Source organism: Macaca fascicularis, chromosome 7, assembly GCF_037993035.2.
Source record: "Macaca fascicularis isolate 582-1 chromosome 7, T2T-MFA8v1.1".
NCBI lineage: Eukaryota > Metazoa > Chordata > Mammalia > Primates > Cercopithecidae > Macaca > Macaca fascicularis.
This window is the reverse complement of record NC_088381.1, coordinates 34,759,560-34,775,071: the sequence shown is the minus strand read 5'-3', so window position 1 is coordinate 34,775,071 and position 15,512 is coordinate 34,759,560. Positions and strand designations below refer to the sequence as shown.

Sequence of the window (15,512 nt, the reverse complement as noted above, 5' to 3'; positions counted from 1 at the left end):
GTCTCTAAAATGGGTATCATGTGACCTGACTCACAGGGTTATCGCAAGTTATCTCATGAAGACATGCAGACCCAAGCACCTAGCACAGTGTCTGCCAGAGCGTAGACACCCCACCATCAGGGTCCTCAGCTGGTCAACAGCAGGGGCTGCCCTGGAAGGCTGCTCTCTGACTTTATTGCACAGTTGCTAAAAGAAAAAGAATGTGAGCCACACATGGAATTTAAAATTTTCGAGTAGCCACGTTAAAAAAGTAAAAGAGTTATGTTCATACTGTCCTGTAAAAATACATAAATAAAAGGAAAATAAAACAGGTGAAATTAACTTTAGAAATATATTCCATTTAACTCAATATAGCCAACATGTCATCTCAGCATGCAATCAATATGGAAAGTATTAGATATTCTTTTTTTTTTTCCATATTAAATCTTTGAGATCTGGATGTGCTTTCTACCCACAGCACATCTCAGCTGAGGCTAGGTACATTTCAAGTGGTCAATGGTGATGCAATGAATAGCTGAGCTCGAGAGGCTCTGTGCCCTACCCACCCGTCCACCACACAGTACCTGTTCCCCACCTGTAGGAAGAGTTCCGCTGATTCAGTCCCCTCCTCACACATCTCGCCAAGTCTCCTTCCTACTTCCCAACGGAAGCCCGTGCCCTCAGCCCCTCTCTCTTGACCTTATCGTCTCTTTCCAGATTCCAGGCTGTAGCTCACATGGCTGACCCCACCTATAATACCCCACCCTGAGCTACAAGACATGGGAGCATTAACAACGAAAGCAAAGGAAACAATTCCAACTAGATGGATGAATGGTAAATGCAAGTTTTTTTAAAAACCACAAAATTAAAAGCCAGCTGGGAATGGAAATCACAAATGTGGTAGAGAAAGAGTTAGTCTCAGTCTTTAAAGAGTTTCTACTTTGACAAGAAAAACACTAAAATATCAACATAGGAAAGTGGGTAGGGACATGAATAGACAGTTCACGAATAAGGGAATAAAAATGGCTCACAACATGTGGGTAAATGATCAGCTTTATCACTGATCACAGAAAGGCAAATAATGACAATAAACTACTATTTCCCCTACTGCATCATGCAAAATTAAGACTAGGACACTACTCAAGGCTGGTGAGGGTGCAGGGAGGAAAGCACAGAGCCCACGCTGTTGATGGGAGTACATTCCGGAAAGCCTTAAAATATTCATACACTTTACCCAGTAATTCCTCTTCCAGGAATCTTCTAGAGAAATAATCAGAAATGCAGACAAAGACATATGAGCACAGATGTTAATCAGAGTGTTATTTATTATTGCCAAAGCAGCCTAGATGCTCAGTACCGTAGAGATGGTATATGATTTACAGATTACTCAAACAATGGAAAACCAGGAAGTTACTTAAAAATGATGTTGATTAATATGTTTAATGATATGAGAAAAACTTGTATATAAAGTTAATTTTAAAAAACAAGATTATATATTCAATATGATCTCAACTTCATAAATGTTGCAAGAAAAAATGGCTATCTGGTAATTAAAAAGTGTTGGTTATTTTTGGTTGGCATGACTTTAGGTGGTGGTTATTGTCTGCTTTATACATTTTTAAAGTAAAATGTACATATCAAAATGTGCACACCTTAACTGTACAATTTTGACAAATGAATACACCCATGTATCTTATGTCCCTATCATAATACAGAACATCTCCATCTGCCCAAAAGTTCCCTTGTGACCTGTTCCAATCCCCACCCTCCCTGCAAGGGGAATCCTCTATTTTCATTTTTTTTCCTTAAATGAGTGTGCTTGTTCTAGAACCTCATAGCAATGGACTCATTAAGTATGTATGCTTTGTGTGTATGGTTTCTTTAGCTCAGTATTATTTCCAAATTTTTTATGTTGTACTTGCCCAACACCAATAATTTTTTTTTCTTTTTTTCTTTTCTTTTCTTTTTTTTTTTTTTTTTTGAGACGGAGTCTCTCTCTGTCGCCCAGGCTGGAGTGCAGTGGCCGGATCTCAGCTCACTGCAACCTCCACCTCCTGGGTTCACACCATTCTCCTGCCTCAGCCTCCCAAGTAGCTGGGACTACAGGTGCCTGCCACCACGCCCAGCTAATTTTTTATATTATTTTTTGCCATTCTCCTGCCTCAGCCTCCCGAGTAGCTGGGACTATAGGCGCTGGCCACCACACCTAGCTAATTTTTTTGTGTGTTTTTTTTTTTAAGTAGAGTTGGGGTTTCACCGTGTTAGCCAGGATGGTCTCAATCTCCTGACCTCGTGATCCGCCCGCCTCAGCCTCCCAAAGTGCTGGGATTACAGGCGTGAGCCTCTGCACCCGACCTTCCTTTTTTTTTCAGATGGAGTCTGGCTCTGTCACCCCGGCTGGTGTGCAGTGGCGCAATCTCGGCTCACTGCAACCTCCACCTCCTGGGTTCAAGTGATTCTCCTGTCTTAGCCTCCCAAGTAGCTGGGACTACAGGCACCCGCAACCATGCCCGGCTAATTTTCATATTTTTAGTAGAGACAGAGTTTCACTATGTTGGCCAGACTGGCCTCGAACTCCTGACTTCAGGTGATCTGCCCACCTTGGCTTCCCAAAGTTCTGGGATTACACGCGTGAGCCACCGCGCCCGGCCAAGAATTTTTAAAAGGGTTATTTCCTAAAAACAGGAAGCTCATTCTTGGACAGCCCACAACTAATCTATGATCACTCCTTTGAAGCTGCCTCCTTCAAGCCCTCTGCCCCACCGACCCACTGTGCCGAGCTTCTGTGCGCTGGGAGGCTGGGCTTCTAATCCCGGCACACACGGTCTTCTTGCAGATGCGGTTGTTGGGGGAAGCGGCTGTGCTGTGGCACCCTGGAAACCCTGCCCATAACTGCATGCGCGGAGACTGGACCCGCAGCAGATCTGAGTCTTGGCAGAATGCCTGCCTGTGGCTCTTCTCGAACACAAGAGCACGAGACAGTTGCAAAGAGCTGCTACAAGGGCATTTCTCACTCGTTTCCTTACATATACCAAGGGGGCCGTCCTGAGACGGCTGCTCCTCTCTTCGGGTTCTGATGAGGTATGAGGCCTTCTGTCTCACCCTTAAGACGCTGCTGCAGGCCGTAGGCTGCTTAGCCGCAGAGGGCTTTGGCTCCTCTACAATAGGCATCCCATCATTGGTGCTTCAGACATGTGGCCCCTTTTATTCTGGTGTCACCCTGTACAAGGGCCACAGGGACCTTGTACCTTTGGCTCCTCCTCCTCTCACTCTGCACAAATGGTAAATGGAGTCTGAATAGGCTTAGCTGTTTCTTTACCAGCTGAATCCTCTGTCAAGCTTGGCCTTGCCTTGAGCTTGGCAGTTGCCAGGTACACATCTTTGCTGGTTCCCTAGGGCTGCTGAAACGAAGTGCCATAAAGTGGGCGGTTTTCACAATAGACGTCTACTGTCTCACAGTTCTGGAGGCTAGAAGTCTGAGAACAAGGTGCCAGCAGGGCTGCTTCCTTCTAAGGGCTCTGAGGGAAGGATCCACGCCAGGCCTCTCTGCCTGGTGTGCGGGTGGCTGTCTTCTCTGTCTCTTCACATAGAGTCCCTGAGTGTGTGTTGGCATTGAAATTACCCCTTTGCATAGGACACCAGTCATATCGGATCACAACCTCATCTTAACTAATTCCATCTGCAGTGACCCTATTTCCAGACAAGGTCACATGCTGAGGTACTGCGGGTTAGACTTCACATAAAAATTTGAGGAAAATACAGTTCAACCATAGCAACATCTTTGTCCCCAACTAGACTGTAGGCTCCTGGGTCAAGAGAGTCTCAGTAAGTGCTGGACAAGTGTGTTCGGTAACAAAGAGAAGGAAGGGAACTGAATAAGGTCTTGTCAGGAGACACCTGTAGAGGGCCTGGGGTGGTCTTACCCCAGCGATACTCCCTCAGCCTTGTCATGACCCGGAACTGGCAGGGCTCAAAAAGATGGATAAAGGTGGTAAGGAAGACTCCCAGCTTACTGATTCACAATGGGGACATCCCTTTTAGGAACAGGACAGCTCTTTTCTCCCAGCCATGGCATTTATTACCTTCTCTGGGGATGGCCTCCTGGGAAGCCACACTGGTCATGCTGGCTGAGAGCCTCAGGCGGGGGCCAAGGTGGAACCCCTGAGGACAGTTCACCCAGGTTCTGAGGGAACCTGAGGAGGAAACAGAGATGATATCATCCACCCCCAACATTACAGGTAAGGAAACGGAGGCAAGAGACTGAGTGAGTTGTCTACTTTTGGTGACAGGGTGACAACCCTGTGAGTGACAGAGCTGGGACAAAATCTCAGGTGTCCTGACCTCCTGTTGAGTGCTTTTACCATGCCGAGCTCTTCAGCCAACACTTCATGTTCCCTCAGACTCACTGTCCTCAGCGTAATGGAGCACATGCCTTCATGCCCCTCCCACAACAAGCGCTTCCTTGAAGCCATGGACGCACACGTCCCAGAGGAGGAGGGCAGGCTCCAGGAGCTGGTCAGAGAGGAATCTCCCAAACACCCTGCTCTGCAATGGACTCTGCTTGCCCCAGAAGTAGGAGGATTCCCAAACATGTCTATATCCAGGCATAGAATTTATTGTGGTCCTTGCACACCTAGTGGCAGCTTTCAGTCGAGAGACCAAGAAGCCAAGACTATGTTCCACAGTCAGCACTGCCTCCTGTGCTTTGTTTATGATTAAAGATAATCCATGTACAGAGGCTGCTTATAATGGGGTTTCATCCTGATAAACCCATTGTAAGTTGAAAATATCATCAAACATGCATTTAGTATACGGAACTTACTAAACATCAAGCTTAGCGTAGCGTACCTTAAATGGGCTCAGAACACTGACATTAGACTACAGTGGGGCAAAATCATCTAACACAAAGCCTATTTTATAATAAAATGTTGAAAATCTCAAGTAATGAATACTGTACCGAAAGTCACAAACAGGATGGTTGTATGGGTACTTGAAGTGTGATTTTTACTGAATGCCTCTTGCCATAGTAAAGCTGAAAAATTGTAAGCAAAACCATCACAAGTTGGGGACCATCCATACCTGTGTGTACATCGTAAGTTCCTTTGAGAGCCTTGTCCTTCACCTTTGTATCTGATTCCTCTCTTCCAGTTCCTGGGTGGTATAGATGCTCAGTAAGAACATAGTTAGACAAACGCACCAATAAACTTATGGGAGAAGTTCCTACCTGCCATGAAGATGGGGTGGGAAGGGGAGGGGTCAGAATTGATGAATTAATTTCTTTTCTTCTCTACCAGAGTCTGTTCTTGAGTTTGCTTTTGGAATGCCTTTTCCTCTTTCCTGCCCTGCCCTCCCCTCCATTCAGCTCCCAGACAGCAGGCTTTGAAAGGGGGCTGTTCTTTAGGGAAAACTTTGAATTAACCCCACATATATTCCCAGAATTGTCAGGTTTTTTTCCAAAGTCTCTATTTAGAAATATCATAGGTTTACTCTTTTTTAAAACAATAAATTATCACTCTGAACCAACCCATAAAAAGAAACAGTGGGAGGGAAGGTGAAAAAATGAAACCCAACCACATCTTCGATGGGAAAGATGTTCCCATTGAAAGTCTTACTGGGACACCCAGTTTTCCTTACTGGAATGCTGAGGCTGACATTATCAAACACTGTGCCATTTGGAAGAGTTCATTAGTGCATTTGGGAATTTTCCAAGGGAAATTTCAGTGAATCAGAGGCTTCTGAGAAATGCATGATTCATAGTGAAGGGATCTACTGTTTTCTCACTGAAGGCTGATTCTTTAATGTCATGACATAATCTCCAAATCATACCTTAGTCTGATACCTTTCAAGATCTAGCAAATATCAACAGGCCACTCTCTTGGGTGCTCAGTGAGGCATAAAGAGAGGCTCTTACCCTTTAAGGAACATGCATGTCTATTCAGAACTGCTCCCAGCGTGTGTCTCTATTGTACTCTTTCTCTCTCTCTCTCTCTTTTTTTAACAGAGTCTGAAGACAGAGTTGAAATAAACCACAGGGATTATCTGGACCCATCCATCTGTGGTGTTATTTCAGATACTGCCTCTCCTTGAGGTCTTTCCTAACTCAGCAGCCAAACTAATTACTCTTTGCTCTGAGCTCCCATGCACTTTGCATAGAGTCTGTTACAGCTTTTCCCAGAGTGCATTATAATTATTTGTTTGCATGTCTGTCTCCTGGGCTCCCAGGAACCAACATCATGTCATACTTAGGCTTGCATTCCACACTAGCTCCTAGCAGAGTTTTTGGCAAATAGTAGTTGCTCAACTGATGTCTGTTGAATGAGTTAAAAAGGACTCACTTTCTGCAGACAATAAAGCTGGGGACTCAGAGGGACAAGGTGCTTTGGGTAAGATAAAGATTTGTATCACTGCTTACATTCATCTACCGTTAATTATGAAAGAGAATGAACTAATAGTGCAGCATATTGTCCCAGTTTCCTGTATTTACTATCTCTGACCAGATTTATAGAGGCCACATGCTTCTAGTTGGTCCCTGCATGTTGCTTGATTGTTCTATTTAATGTGGTTTACTCTGGCTAATGATGGAAAGCTATAGTCCCTTCCTCTTTGCCCCAGAGAGGACAGAAATGCTTTGCTCAGACCTCATACTTGTTGGGCCTGTTCTTTGTATTACAGGAAGAAGGAGTTGGCTGGGAAATGTGAGATCATTTCCTGGGTCTTTCTTTTCCCTTTATTTTCTTAGTGTCTCTCTTTTTTTTTTTTTTTTTGGACAACTCATGGAGTTCACCTGACTATGGACTTGGTATATGTGAGAACAAAACACGTTTTGATCTCACAGTCCCAAGTGGTCTCTTGCAAAAACTGAGCAGAGGTCTCAATTTGCTGTTGGCATTACCAGTTAGTATCAGCATGATGGACAGGTGGGGTAGGGATTTTCAGCTTCGTGTGACTTATGCTCAGGAAGCTCTTTGCCCAAAATCATCTTTCAGACTCTGTCCATGTGCACTGAAGTATTATGAAAAGGGAATGAGCATTGAAACTGCTAGAGATGATTTTCTTCAAGGTATTTAACAACGTTTTTAGCATGTAGGGCCAGTCAGAGTCTTCCAACACTTTAGTTGCTGGGTTGAGGGGTTTTGAGGAAAGGCTGGGGAGCCGGAGAAAGGAAGTGAAGTTGTTGGAGACAACAGGGACTTGAATCAACAGCTGTACACCAACTAATATGAAGCTTGTTCAAAATCTACACAAGTGGTGTGGCCTTGTGGATGTGTCTCAGCAGACTGTCCACCCAGAGAGTAAGGAAGAACTGGGGCAATTAACATCTCCACCAACTACTTTTGGATGGTGGTTCCTAAACCCTTTCCACAACAGAATCCCTGGAGGATCTTTTACGAATGCCAACGCCCAAACTACAGTCTCTGGGGTGGGACCCAGTATTGTTGAAGCTCCCTAGGTTGACTCCACTGTGCATACAAATTGAGAACTCTGCTCTATAACATTCAGTCATTTTGTCTTTTGAGTGCCAACTTCCTTCTCAGTAACAAGTGGACAGCAAATACCCAGCTCATCAGCTTTTTGGGAAAATCAAATGGATATGTGCAGTGTCTGACGTACAGTAGGTGCTCACTAATTATTTTCCTTGTTTTTTTCTCATTGGAATTCTTTATGTTCCTTTGTCTCTTGTTCTTGTGGGGAGGAAACATGTCTTTTCCTTCTATCCATCTTATGTTCATTGTCAGGGGCTTCTGTGCTAAGAGACAGATTAACAAGAGAAAAGCATACGAACTTATTTAATATAAGTTTCACGTGATGTGAGAGCCTTCATAAGGAAATGAAGACCCAAGAAAGTGGTTAAACCTGAGTGTTTTTATCCTATGTTTGATGAAGAGCAGAGAGTTGTGGAGAAACCTGACAGAACAAAGGGGGCATGAACTAACATGGCAGGACAAATGGAGCATGAACTAACATGGCAGGACAAAGGGGGCATGAGCTAACATGGCAGGACAAAGGGGGCATGAACTAACATGGCAGGACAAAGGGAGCATGAACTAACATGGCAGGACAAAGGGGGCATGAACTAACATGGCAGGACAAAGGGGGCATGAACTAACATGGCAGGACAAAGGGGGCATGAACTAACATGGCAGGACAAAGGGGGCATGAACTAACATGGCAGGACAAAGGGGGCATGAACTAACATGGCAGGACAAAGGGGGCATGAACTAACATGGCAGGACAAAGGGGGCATGAACTAACATGGCAGGACAAAGGGGGCATGAACTAACATGGCAGGACAAAGGGAGCATGAACTAAGTGTAATAAACTGGGAGAAACTTAGCAAGGCCCAGTCGTTCAGATTCCTGGGTCCCTTTGTCTTCAGAGGTAAGGATGTTCCTTTCTTCTGGGTATAAGGAGGTCACCTCTCACATGAGTGTCTAATGATCTGCTTCAGGGGAAGGTCAGAGGGTCCTTTCTGCATATGCTGTTTCTCAAATTCCTTTAGCTTAAAATATTCAGTATGCCAAGGTGCCATATTTCGAGGTAGCATATCCTGAACTCTGCCATTCTGAAATATCACCATTTGGATAAACGTTCTGCCACTTTCACAAAGGGACATGCAAGAGAAGAAAGCCGGAAGAGTGAGTTAACCAGGATATAATCCTCAATATCAAGTAACTACTTAGAATTAATGTTTTTTACAGCTCTATTTCAGGAGAACTGACATAGAATAAACCAGGCACATTTTAAGTGTGCAATTTGATAAGTTTTGGCATATGTATACCTGCAAAACAATAACATGACATAAATAAATAATTTTCCCAAAGAAATGAAAACAAATTTTAAAAATCCTATTAAAGGAGAGTACTTTTGTGAGTGTATGTGTGTCAGTAGGCATTCAGCTGCTTTGGATTTTGGTAAATATATCAGATGTACAGGATCTTTTGAACTTCCAGCAAAATTATTAATCACAAATCACATATTTCACAAATGATTCTTTTTTATCATTTCCATTTTAGTCCATAAGTTTTGAATTTTGATTGTATTTTATAATTTATTAAAATGTTGGCATAGATTATGATGTTACTTCTGGTGTGATTTTATTCTCACCAAAGCCGTGAGTGTTCATTACAATCCTCTCCGTTTTAAAGCTAAAGAATGTAAAAGGACTTGGTTAAGATCATACAGTTAGTGTAGCTGACAGTTTTAATAAGTAATTTCCAGCTCGGTGTTTTCTGTAGCTCATCCTGTAATCATTTGTGGGCAAGAAAGAGAGGCATGAAAAACCAAACATTTAATTTAAAAAAATCTTCAAACATTCTTGATATTTATTTGTTAAATGAAGATTTATTTCACCATGTTATACCATCATTTTTGCATCACATGTGAATAAGTGAACTTTGGCATTAATGAATTCTGTTAGAACCTTATGAAACTTTTGATGCATGGCCAATTAGCTTAGAAGGTGAAAGATATCAATAATATCCAGATAATTTCAATTTGTTTTATTTTACTTTGGGGGGATTTAAGACTTTTTGAACTGAGTTCCTTTTCCTTCCTTTTTTAAATGTTTGAAAATAGAAGTTGTAAATAACATAGCATGACGACCACTGGGAGTCTTTTTACATACAACTACAACATTCTAGATAATTAATCTAACGTGAAAGCTCGTTCTCTTTAGTGGAAATGGGATGTTCATTTTTAGTGTCTGAAATGAAGACAAACTAAGAAGAACAAGAAGTTTGAACCCTGAAAGTAATAGGACCGCAGGATTTTAGAGTTGCATGATCCTAATAAATCAGCAGAAAATGTTGCCAGCTGGAAGGAGCCTTTGCAATTATCTGGCCCAACATGCCGATCTTACAGGGCACATAACTGAGATCCAGGGAGAGGATATGATTTCTCCATGGTCACATAGCTGGTTAACTAGCTGCAGAACCAGGTTTAGCACAAAAGTCTCCGAACTCCTGGAGCTCCTCCCACTGGACCAGCAAGGATCCAACAACCTCCTTTGAGTGTGAGGAACCCTTTTTGAAGTCAACATTATTTCACAGACACTTACATAACTCTTGTTTTGGGATGATTGGTTGAGCAAAGATATATTGAGAACAAAACAATAGTAAATACATTAATAGTTTTAGGTTCTCTTATATGGTGCTGTCTCCTCCCATAATGAGGAGAAAAGACCCAGGAATATCTGGGTGGAGGTGGGGATGACCCTTATGTTTATGCCTGATGTTGCAGTCTCACCATTGCATGACTGTAAGCATGACCTTTGTGTTTATGCCTGATGTTGGTTGCAGTCTCACCATGGCACGACCATAAGCATGAATCTCATGTTTATGCCTGATGTTACAGTCTCACCATGGCATGACCGTAAGCATGACCCTCATGTTTATGCCTGATGATGCAGTCTCACCACTGCAGCTGAACTCTGCTGGTCTGGAAGTTTCATTACCCAGTAGAGAGATACTTTCACTAATGGACATGATAAAAATCCTTCAGAACAAGAAACTGCCATAAGCAATTTGACCAATGCTGGGGCGACAGGGTATTAGCAAAGGAATTTGTTGTTGATTATCCAGGGAAGGTCTTATTGTAAAATATGATGCAAGGGACTATAAATGTTAGTAGAAAACTGTGACTATACAGTATAAGCAAGTGTGCTATCTAGCCAGTTACTTCCTTACCTCTTTCTTGCTCATTTTGTTTAGGGGAAGGTTATTCAACGTGACCCAGTTAAAGAATCATATTAGGTTTAAGCCAGTATGACGTTCCCTCTCTTTTTGCTGGATGTTTGATTTCACAGCCTTAAATATAGCCGGAAATGGTGGTGTGACTCAGTTTTGGCAGGAAGATGGATGGAAGGAGAAGGTTGCTGGAAGCTCCTAGGAAAGCTTGGCTTTTGCTGATAAAAGTCAGGATGCAGCTGGTGTCAATGTCTCTTCAGTCTTCTTGCCTTGAACATGGCTTGGACACCCATGATGGCTATCTTGTGATCAGAGCAAAGCGTGAGAGCAGAACAGAGGTGTGACCCAGATACCTGCATTACTGCTAAACCAACACCAGAAATTGCTTTCTACTTCCTGCTATATGAGAAAAACAAATCTCTATTTATTTACGCCACTGACAACTTTTCTAGTATTTGCAGTTGGATCCAATCACTCTTGGGTTTTCTATTATTTGCAGCCAAAAGACGTTCTGATAGCAAAAATTAGAGTTACTTCCTTGGGCAAAAAACAAAAGGAACATGGAAGAGGTGAAGAAGAGTTATAAATGGTAGCTACAGCCTTAGGATCAGTTCTAGAAATAAGGGGACTGTCCCTCCCTCTTTTCCAGGTGAATTTTCCCCTCTCTGCTAAAGTATCTGACAATTGAATAACACTACTCCATTCCTTCTTTCACTTTTTAAAAAAACAAAATAGATGTTATTATTTTCGTTATTGCCAGCTTAAAATTTCTCTGTTCACCTTCCACCATATTTATCAGGTGTATGGGTTGTGTCTACATTCACCATTTGCCCCAAGTTTGCAGAATACAGAGGACCAATCTTTAGAAAGGGTTGCAGAAAGAACATTGGAGGAGTGAGTATTATCAGAAGATCATGGGCTTGCTGCAGAAAATCGACTTTTCAAAGGTCCACATGACTTAGCCATTGCACATAGTACCTGCAGAATACATGTCTTTGGTTGCCTTCTTGCTGGGAGCAAGTGAGTTGTGCATAGCTATGTAATACTCATTACAATGAATAGGATGTACTGAAAGCTGTGAAGAAAGAAGAGTATGTTGCAGGTATATAAGCAAGGAATGGATTATCTGTCATGGGGCCTGCTGTGTTCAGCATTCTCTTTGAGCTGAAACTTCTTGGCCTCAATAGTATCTCATACATGTGTGAAATGGTGGTTCATAATAGTAGGAGGCATATTCAGTCTACAGTAAATGCTTGGTCCACATATGTTTTCTTAGACCCCTGAAATATCTTCATAGCCCCCAGGAACTGGGAACCATAGGTTGACATACTCTGCCTTGAGTACTGGATTTAATTAGCTGCGTTTGCCCTGCACACCAGCAGAGTAGGAAGGAGATGCAATGTTCAGGGAAATAATCCTGCTCTTCCAGGATTGTTTGGTAAAATTTGTTTGACCTTGCACTGACCTGTGAAGAGAATGAGCAGCCAAAACCATGGTGAAGTAGGCAGGAGACTATGTGATACAATATGTAAGATGTCCAAAGACACTCCAGTTCTGAATTATCCCTTATGCCCACCACCTATGGGAGAGGCTTCCTCCACTGGAAATAAGCTTTCTGCCCCTCCTGTCTAACCCTCAAACAGTCCTTCATTGTACTCTGCCCTGGTCTGTAATTGCCTGTACTGCCCAGACCAGTTCTTTTTTGCATATGGCTTGTTCTCTGATTTGTATGCCTGCACAGAATGCAGGAAAAAATGATCACCAATGGTAGGCTGGCAAGCTGAAGGAGGAGAGACAGGGCCATGGCACGGGATGCTACCCTGGGTGGCAATCAAACAGCAGACAACAGAATACTTCTGGTAGAAGGATAGAGGTAGATACTAGGGTGTGGGAGGAAGAACCACCAGAGGATGGGGCTCAGGAAGACAAATTTTACTGATTTTATTTTATATCCCTCTTTGGCCTTTCAGGAGGCCATATCGTAGTTTTATGCTCAATTACAATACCCTCACTGACTATAATGACTGGCATTTTGGATTTTGTCCTCACAGCTTTTGTTTACCTTTGAAAAAATTTTTATTGCATTAGTCATTTTAAGAAACACATGCATTGAGAAGCTTGCAAATTTTTCTAAGAGAAAATAAGACAGCCTGGAGAGGGAAAGAGTCCACATTTTAGAGTCAGATTCATTCATATATAAAACCAGATTCTGCCACACACTGCTGCTGTGTGGCACTGGACAAGCCACTTAATGTATCCAAGTTTCATCTATAAAACTGTGATAGTGTAATACCTATCCTGCAGAAATCTTATAGGAGTTCATGGAGAATGTATGTAAAGTTCTTCCCTTGGCGTCTGGAAGGTCCTCCCCGCTGCTAGCAGTGTGTAACAGCTGAAGTGTATGGACCCTTGTTAGGTGTTGGGAAATGCACTCAGCACATTAGCTCATTTGACACTGATATGGTTTGGCCCTGTGTCCCCACCCAAATCTCATCTAAAATTATAATCCCTATAGTCCCCACATGTCAAAAATGGGACCTGGTGGGAGGTGATTGGATCATGGGGGTGGTTTCCCCCATGCTATTCTTGTGAAAGTGAGTGAGTTCTCATGAGTTCTGATGGTTTTATAAGGGACTCTTCCCTCTTTGCTAGTTTGCTATCTCTTGCCTGTTGCCATGTAGGACATGCCTTTGCTTCTCTCTTGCCTTCTGCCGTGATTGTAAGTTTCCTGAGCTCTCCCCAGCCATGCACAACTGTGAGTCAATTAAGCCTCTTTCCTTTATAAATTACCCAGTCTCGGGTAGTATAGGGTAGTATCTTTATAGCAGTGTGAAAACAGACTAATACAGATATAGAACCAGGTCCTTGTGACCTCCATCCCCTGTACTTTTACCCCAGAGAGTTCCCAGAGGCCTTTCTAAGCAACTTCTGTGGTTTAAAAACCACTGGGTGAAGGAAACAGACCTCACTCCTCTGCTTCAGAGCTGATGGCCTGTCTTTGGCCCTGCCTAGGCTTCACAGAGGTCACCTCTGGAGGCCCAGGGTGTGAAGAAGGCAGAGTCAGGTTTAATCAGTGATCCAGAGAGAAGTAGAGGTGAACTGGGGGGAAGTCGCCTCCCAGGGAGTCCTAAAGTGGATGAAACTGAGCAGTGAATCAGGGCCCACAGCTGCTCAGCAGCTCTTGGAAAACTCACCACATTCTTCTGGTACGTTTCTAACTGCTTGTGGAGCAACTTCTGCCCCTGACCTGTGAGGGCTGGGGAATACCACGAGCGAACAGCGCAGACCCACAAAGCCCTTCAGAGCCCATGGCTGTGAGCACCAAGGGGGGAGGTCTGGTCTGAGCCCTGGCGGGGATTATGTGATTGCTCATTGGGAGGGATCCAGTGCAGTTAGGAGGGCTCTGGCCAGAGACACTGAATGGAAGGACTAAGTTGATGATGCAAACCAGGAGCCAGAACCAACCAGGGAGGGAGAGCTGCTGCTGTGTTGGCCCAGAATGTCTGTGCCTGCCAAACATCTGTGCTGGAATTTCTTATGCACAGACCCACCAAAGCCAAATTTCTTACAAGCAGCTTATTTCTGCCTGGATGGCTTCAGCACCCTTGGAAAAAGTGGGGGTGTGTGTGTGCGTGTGCGCGTGTACATGCATGTGGAAGTGGGCAGCATTCTCAGTCTGGGCTTCCCCTTCTTCGGGACTCTGTCCCTTCAAGACTCTTCCTCAATTAAACTATACTTCTTGCTGGGGAGGAGAGATCTTGAAGTTTTCAGTGAGCGTCCTCTGTGTTGGAGACCATTCAGGATCACTTAGGTGACAGCATCCTGTGGTGACTCTTGCTTCCAAATATTCATGAATATGGAATGATGGATATATAAAATCCACAAAGAGTCCTCATGCCTAATTCAAGCCAGACCTGCTACTCCCAGCCCCGACCTGCTACTACAGAGTCCTAAATCAAAAGAGATTGGGTATATTCAATGACCAATTACAAACTCGAGTCTTCAATCTTAACACTAAAACAAATTCACATTTTACACAGGAGGAAACTGGGGCTCAATTTTAGGGAGGTGAATTGCCCAAGGACATTCAGATGTGACTAGTGAGATGACAACTGTTTGTTGCCCAACATCCATTTTTCTGGGAAGGTGAAACCAGACAAAGTGTTCCAATATGAACCGAGAAAGAGAGTAAGCTGTTCAGGGCAGCACCTGCCGCCCACTTCCAACACATTCTTTGGGAAAATTATTCAACCATTTTGCCCTTCAGTTTCCTCATCTGTAAAATGGAGCTAATGATAATGCCTATGTCAGAGGGTTATTGTGAAAATTGAGGTAATATGTATAATGCTCTTAGTGTTTGGTAAATGACAATAAGCCTTACCTGGGAACATTAGCTATTATTACCAGAGCATTTGCCATGACAGTTTCAAACGTAGGTTAGAACTGTCATTCTGGAGTCACTAGGACAGGTAGACTGGCATGCTACTGCTTTTTCTCCAGCAGAACTCGCTTGATTTTCCTCTTTGGAAATTCTTTTTAGCTAGAAAAGGAAGGCACATTCATGCAAATTGGTTCAGGTTCACAGGTGCAGAGCAATCTGGAAATTAGCTTTGGCTAAAAATAAACCAGCTTGACTATTTCTGTTTTCAGTGATACAGTGAATTAGATAGCCAGAACATTTTCCCTTCCAAAACAACTCAAATTCTGAATAAAGTAAATTTTTAAAAAATTTAAAAATGCTTTGTGAGCTTATGTAGAAGTAAGAAATCCTCTGAGTGCCAAACAAACTGAAACAAAGAACCCTGGGAGGTAAATGAATACCAAGTCTTGTTTTTAGCCTGGAAATTT

General features: G+C 43.1%; 1 long non-coding RNA gene across 3 annotated transcripts in view; it reads left to right on the top strand.

Moving 5' to 3' along the window:
* LOC135971811 (uncharacterized) overlaps window positions 1–15,512 on the top strand; it is a 225,903-nt gene that overhangs the window by 151,697 nt on the left and 58,694 nt on the right. The gene's annotated exons all lie outside the window — the stretch shown is intronic.